This window comes from Lipotes vexillifer, unplaced genomic scaffold (genome assembly GCF_000442215.2).
Source record: "Lipotes vexillifer unplaced genomic scaffold, Lipotes_vexillifer_v1.1 scaffold1639, whole genome shotgun sequence".
NCBI lineage: Eukaryota > Metazoa > Chordata > Mammalia > Artiodactyla > Lipotidae > Lipotes > Lipotes vexillifer.
In genome coordinates, this window is record NW_006782296.1 from 1,128,526 (window position 1) to 1,135,108 (window position 6,583).

General features: G+C 42.0%; 1 protein-coding gene across 1 annotated transcript in view; it reads right to left on the reverse strand.

Annotated features, from left to right (window-relative positions):
- GJC1 (gap junction protein gamma 1) overlaps positions 1-6,583 on the reverse strand; it is a 32,617-nt gene that overhangs the window by 25,642 nt on the left and 392 nt on the right. The gene's annotated exons all lie outside the window — the stretch shown is intronic.

Here is a 6,583-nt window from a genome sequence, read left to right on the forward strand (position 1 = left end):
ATAACCAACAAGGTCCTACTGTGTAGCACAGGGAACTCTGCTCAATGTTATGTGGCAGCCTGGATGGGAGAGGAGTTTGGGGGAGAATGGATACATGTATATGTATGGCTGAGTCCCTTTGCTGTGCACCTGAAACTATCACAACATTGTTAATCAGCTATACTCCAATATAAAATATAAAGTTAAAAATAAAAAAAAGAAAACTGCTGAAGACTGATCAGGCCATGGCTACCAGTAAGTTCACATCAGTAAGTATTTACTGAAGACCTAGCACTGTGTTGGCATGTAAGACCAAAAATACAAAAAACAAAATACAATAATAAGGCTTCTAGTTAGAACAAAAGCTTTGTCAGAAGTTACTTCATTACCATCAATAACTACAAATAAAAAAGAAATTAGTAAACATCCAAATAATTGCTGAATACCTAAATGAACTATGAGCTAGGTGGCTAGGGATACTGGCCATCCTTATGGAATATATAGTCTGGGAATTCCCTGGTGGTTCAGTGGTTAGGACTCGGCACTTTCACTGCCAGGCCCGGGGTTCAATCCCTGGTCAGGGAACTAAAATCCCTCAAGCCACGGCATGGCGGGGAGCAGGGGGTGGGGCAGAGTATGGTCTAATGGTGACACAGGTATTATACAAATAATTAAATTAATTAAAACTGTGACCTATCCTACAGAAGGGAAGTGCAGGGTGCTATAAGAGTGTATTATAGGGGTCCCTAATCTAATATAGGAGAATCAGAGAAGGTTTTTCTTCAGAAGTGATATTTAAGCAAAATCTGAAGAATGAAGAGCTGCCTTCCAGGCAGAGGGATTAGCTACAGCATGTACAAAGACTGTTGGGTGAGCTTCAGGGAATAGGGGGGGAAAAAAAGATCAGTATGGCTAGACCATATATACCAAGAAAGCAAGTAAAAAGAAACGATGCTCGAGAAGCAGGCAAGGCCAGATCACATCATGTTAAATGAAGAGTGAAGGGAAAACAACAGAAGTGTTCAGGTAAGTGACTCGATTCAATTTTTTTTTAAGACAATTTAGCTGCTGTGAGAAGAGTACAAGAGGGTATATTGCTTAGGTGTATATAATACACGGTAAAAGTATAAAGAAATGCAAGGGAATAATAAATTCAAGTTGGTGATTACCTCTGGGAAGGACGCCTACAACGGTGGTTGTTTGGGGTGCGGGGGTGCAATCAGGTAGGGAAACAGGGAAGACTTCAACCGTACTGATAATATTGTATTTCTTTTTTTTTTTGAAACAAGAGTGAACGAGGAAGGACCATTTAAAATTGACCTATAATAGGGACTTCCCTGGTGGTCCAGTGGTTGAGAGTCCGCCTTGCAGTGCAGGGGACGCGGTTCAATCCCTGGTCAGGGAACTAAGATTCCGCGAGCAGTGGGGCAACTAAGCCCGCGCACAACACAACTAGAGAGCCCTCGTGCTAGAGAGAAGCCCGCGTGCTGCAATGAAGGATCCCGCATGCCACAACTAAGACCCGATGCAGCCAAATAAATAAATAAACAAATATTTAAATAAATTAAATTAAATTGACTATAATAATTGTCGGGACTTCCCTGGTGGCGCAGTGGTTAAGAATCCTCCTGCCCATGCAGGGGACATGGGTTCCAGCCCTGGCCCAGGAAGATCCCACATGCCGAGGAGCAACTCTGCCCATGCGCCACACTATTGAGCCTGAGCTCTAGAGCCCGCGAGCCACAACTACTGAAGCCCGCGCGCCTAGAGCTCGTGCTCCACAACAAAGGAAGCCACCAGTGAGAAACCCACGCACTGCAATGAAGAGTAGCCCCTGCTCGCCACATCTAGAGAAAGCCTGTGCACAGCAACTAAGACCCAATGCAGCCAAAAATAAATAAATTTATTTTTTTTAAAAATCGTCTTGGGAAAAGGTGGCCTAGACTAGGATGGGGAGACTAGAGTGGAGAGAAACTGCAAGAATCTGGCCTCAGTAAGTTGTTGATAGAGCCACTTAATGAAACTGAGTACAGTGAATAAGGTCTAGGTTTGGAGCCAAGATCAAGAGCTCAGTCTGGGCAACTCAATTAAAAATACCTCTGAGTATCTAAGTGGAGTTGTTGATTGAGCAGGCAGCTTGGATCAGAAAAGGGGTCTGAACTACAGATTAAAAAATGGTTGTATTCAAAATATACATGGGAACTGAAACCACAGAATGGATAAGATTAGAGCGAGAAGGGAGGAAGCCTAAGGACCACGACCTGAGAAAGACCATCAATTAAAGATCTGGTTGGGGGTGGAGGGGACCTGAAGGAATAGCCAGAGATCGAGGAGGGAAAATTCGAACCCAAATAAACACCTACTCTAGATAGGCACTTAGGAATCCAAGGTTCAAGAATGAGTCAAAGGGAATTCCCTATAAATAGACAAGAGTCTAGATCCACTTTACTCTGAACATTCCCTAAAGGAATGCTGTGACTCAGTTAAGTAACGATAAATTCCATCAAAACTGATAAATCCTTCCAAGATCGAGACTATTTGAGACTTAATACAATTAAGGGATTAGTCGAAAATAGGGATGTGGAGTTTATTCCATTTCTGTAGAGAAAAAATGAAAACCCCGAAATCCTATACATTTCTTTTCTTTCAAAGATTTTAGATAATTTCCAGATTGCTAAACCTTTTTAGCATGTTAAACCAGGGGTCCCAAATTGAAATCTGGACTTCCCTGGTGGCGCAGTGGTTAAGAATCTGCCTGCCAATGCAGGGGACAGGGTTTCGACCCCTGGTCCGGAAAGATCCCACATGCTGCGGAGCAACTAAGCCTGGACGCCACAACTACTGAGCCTGCACTCTAGAGCCCACGAGCCACAACTACTGAGCCCGTATGCCACAACTACTGAAGCCCGCACGCCTAGAGCCCGTGCTCCGCAACAAGAGAAGCCACCATAATGAGAAGCCCGCACACCGCAGCGAAGGGTAGCCCCCACTCGCCACAACTAGAGAAAGCCCTCGTGCAGCAACGAAGACCCAACACAGCCAAAAATAAAAAAAAAAACAGGGGTCCCCAACACTTGGGCCACAGACTGATACCTGTCCCTGGCCTGTTAGTAACTGGGCTGCAGAGCAGGAGATGAGCAGCAGGCAAGGGAGGGAAGGTTCATCTGTATTTACAGCCACTCCCCATCGCTCATATTATCGCCTGAGCTCTGCCTCCTGTCAGCATTATGATGAGTTATATATTTCATTATATATTACAATGTAAGAATAATAGAAGTAAAGTGCACAATAAATGCAACGCGCTTCAATCATCCCGAAACCATCCCCACCCCCACCCCCACCCCCATCCGTCCGTGGAAAATTGTCTTCCATGAAAACAGTCCCTGGTGCCAAAAAGGTTGGGACCGCCATGTTAAACTGTAAGCATTTTGAAAACAAAGCCCACATAACATTCATCTTTGAACTGAATCTTCAGCCCAGTTCTGTGTTTAACGTAAGTACCTGACGGAAAAAACAGTTCACTGAATGAATGGCCACCAGAACACTTTCGTCCAAACTGTGCTAGTGCTACAGCATATATAGCCTCATAGAACAGGCTTTAACTGAGAGTTCTACTCATTCCACAGAAATAAAGATCTCTCATCCTTGTCTTATGGTAAAAAAAAAACCCCCATGGGGCAACACATTCCACTGGTCTGAATGATAAATCCAAGTGCTGTCAGCCACTGCGATGCTTGCAAAACTCAAGAATGTACTACCGTATGCCAACCAGTACTGACTGATCATTCATTTTTTTTCTTTTAAATAAGCTTGAGTAATTAATTAATTAATTTGGCTGCTCCGGGTCTTAGTTGCGACACGTGGGCTCTTTTTCAGTTGCGGCATTCGGGATCTAGTTCCCCGATCATGGATGGAACCCCGGGCCCACTGCACTAGGAGCGCGGTCTTAACCACTGGACCACCAAGAAAGTCCCTGATCATTCATTCTTTTTTTTTTCCTTTAATATTTATTTATTTATTTATTTGGCTGCACCGGGTCTTAGTTGGGGCATGCAAGATCTTTAGTTGCAGCATGTGGGATCTAGTTCCCTGACCAGGGATCGAACCCGGGCCCCCCGCATTGGGAGCCCGGAGTCTTAGCCACTGGACCACCAGGCAAGTCCCTCATTCATTCTTGAGAGCTGCAGAAAACAGCAATGCTCAGACTTAACCAAATAGGCCCTTACTTCCACACAAACTAAATTCATCAGCTGCGGTAGTGTGCTTGAAAAACAATTGTTGACACTTTGCTGATATTAACAGTTCATAACTGTTTTCTATGTGTAAGCTTCAGGTTAATGATAAGAACCAAAATCTATCTTATATGTATTCTCAAAGAAGTGGTCTACAAAAGCAAAAAACCCATCCTTTCTCTGCCTAAATTTTCACTAGATATTTTGGATAGGAGCCACACGTTCTACGGCCACAAGAAAAGCACAAGTTCAGAAATAAGTAATTATACCTCCAGGTGCACTTAACTATCAAGATTAATATTAAAAACAAAACAAGTAAAGGAAAACACCTCATTTATTTTGAAATGTGAACTGAAAAAAAAAACAGCTTTTTTGCAACTCATCACTTTGCACTGAATAAGTCATGGAACAAACTATGTATTTATTAAGAAAGTCATGCTCTGAATTTTAATTATGTTTTGAATTCTAGGATCCCAATTAATGAATTGATAGGTAAGCCTGAAGCTAGAGGTGAGGGAGGGTGTAGCTAATCAGAGACCCACCCTGAATCCTTTCACTTTGGCTAATTTATACAAATACGAAATAAGAGTAAAAATGATTGAGACAGCGGCATTCATAAGTAAGATTATTATGTTGAAGATATATTAACTTCTTAAATCCTTTCTTTTTTTTTCTTTCTTTTTTTAATGGTTAAGATGGTAAATTGTTACATATATTTTCCCACAATTAAAAAAACCAAACACATCTATCTTCCCTCCCACTCCCCCCCACCCCCACCCCCGCAGGTGAACTCCTTATCTTGATCCATATTTAGTTGATGTAACCTGGAGAAAGCTGGGAGGAATTCTTAAATCCTTTCAGTTAAAGACTGGAACTCAATTCAACCTTCATGAACTGAATAGAAAGTTACTGAGTCCTTTGCTCCTTTTTAAGAGCATTGTGGCTACTAGCACAAGTAGAAAACCAATTCAAAAGTCACACAACCTAAAAGGAAGCTAAAAGCGTTGACTTTTGGAAAGGATGTTGGAAATGTTCTGGAAAAGTGCACAACAGTTTAAGATTATTAGTAAATAGTATCAAACCATTACAAATCAGGACAAATAATAAAAGGAGAATTTTCACATAACTACCATGTATTCTCTTCAAAATGTCCTTTGCCTACAACACCCTGCTCACAAAGATCTGGTGAAAACTAAGACACAGATTTGTTTACCAGAGCCTTTAACCTTTTACCCAGAACAGTTCATGTTTCTTTAATTTTGCCATTACATAGCACTTAAGAAATCCAAAGCAACTGCAATATACAAAACTCTGCTAAAATCCAAAAAATAAAACAATAACACACACACACAAAAACATCAAATGTAATCACAATTCACATACTTTTAATCAGGAGCTCTGCAGTTAAGTTTATTTTTCTGCATTCTTATTCTGAAAAATACCTAAGCCCTCTTCCAGGGGTAATGGATTTGATCCCTAAATTACATTATGAAGCCTTTTTTCTACAGATATTAATGTACTCCGTTTATCAGGGAATTAAAATCCCTTTCATTTATAGTTTGATTTTTACAGCACTTTCACTGGAACGTATACACAACACGAACGTATAATAATTTAAAATTAATCAGGCCTACAAGATAACGCTTATCCAGAACTTATTCTAACTTGATTTATTCGATCCCACAAAGTAATCTCGATGCTAACAAAATAAAGCTCGAGCACAATGAAATCTGTACCACTGCTGGTTCTCAACGAACAAAAATTCCTTCAAATGGTAAAAACCAAACTCGCCCATTTCCCAGAGAAACTGTAATCCCAATCTTAGAAACAGTCGCAAAAAAAAATAATAATAATAAATTAAAAAAGAACAAACAATTCTAAACCACACAATCATGTAAATCTTTCCAACTCAAAGCTCCAAAAGCAGCCGCCAACCACACAACTGGCCACAATCACAGCGTTAGCGCCTTCTCGTAATTTTGAATCTGGAGACAGAAGGAAAAAAAACTACAACACACTAGTCATCCAAAGTTTCACGAAGAGGAAAAAAAAAATCATTTTAAGTAAAGAAAACGTGTTAACCGAGAGGCGACTACTGCATTCCCCGTCTCCCACTACCAGCCCGCGAACTAAATCTCTCAAACATTCAAGGAGACAGAAGTCCCGGCAGGGATGTTAGAGGAAAGAGCCAGACGAACCGCACGCCGCCCGGAGAGATGTCAGGAGCCAAGCATCAGGAGACAAAGACCAGCCCGCGAAGAGCCCCGGCGCGGCCCTGCGCCCCTAACAGCCCGAGGAGTTGCGAGCACCGCCCAAGTGCGAGCCCAGGTCCTTCGGGTTCCCCGCCCACCCCGCGCCGCAGCCGCGGCCCC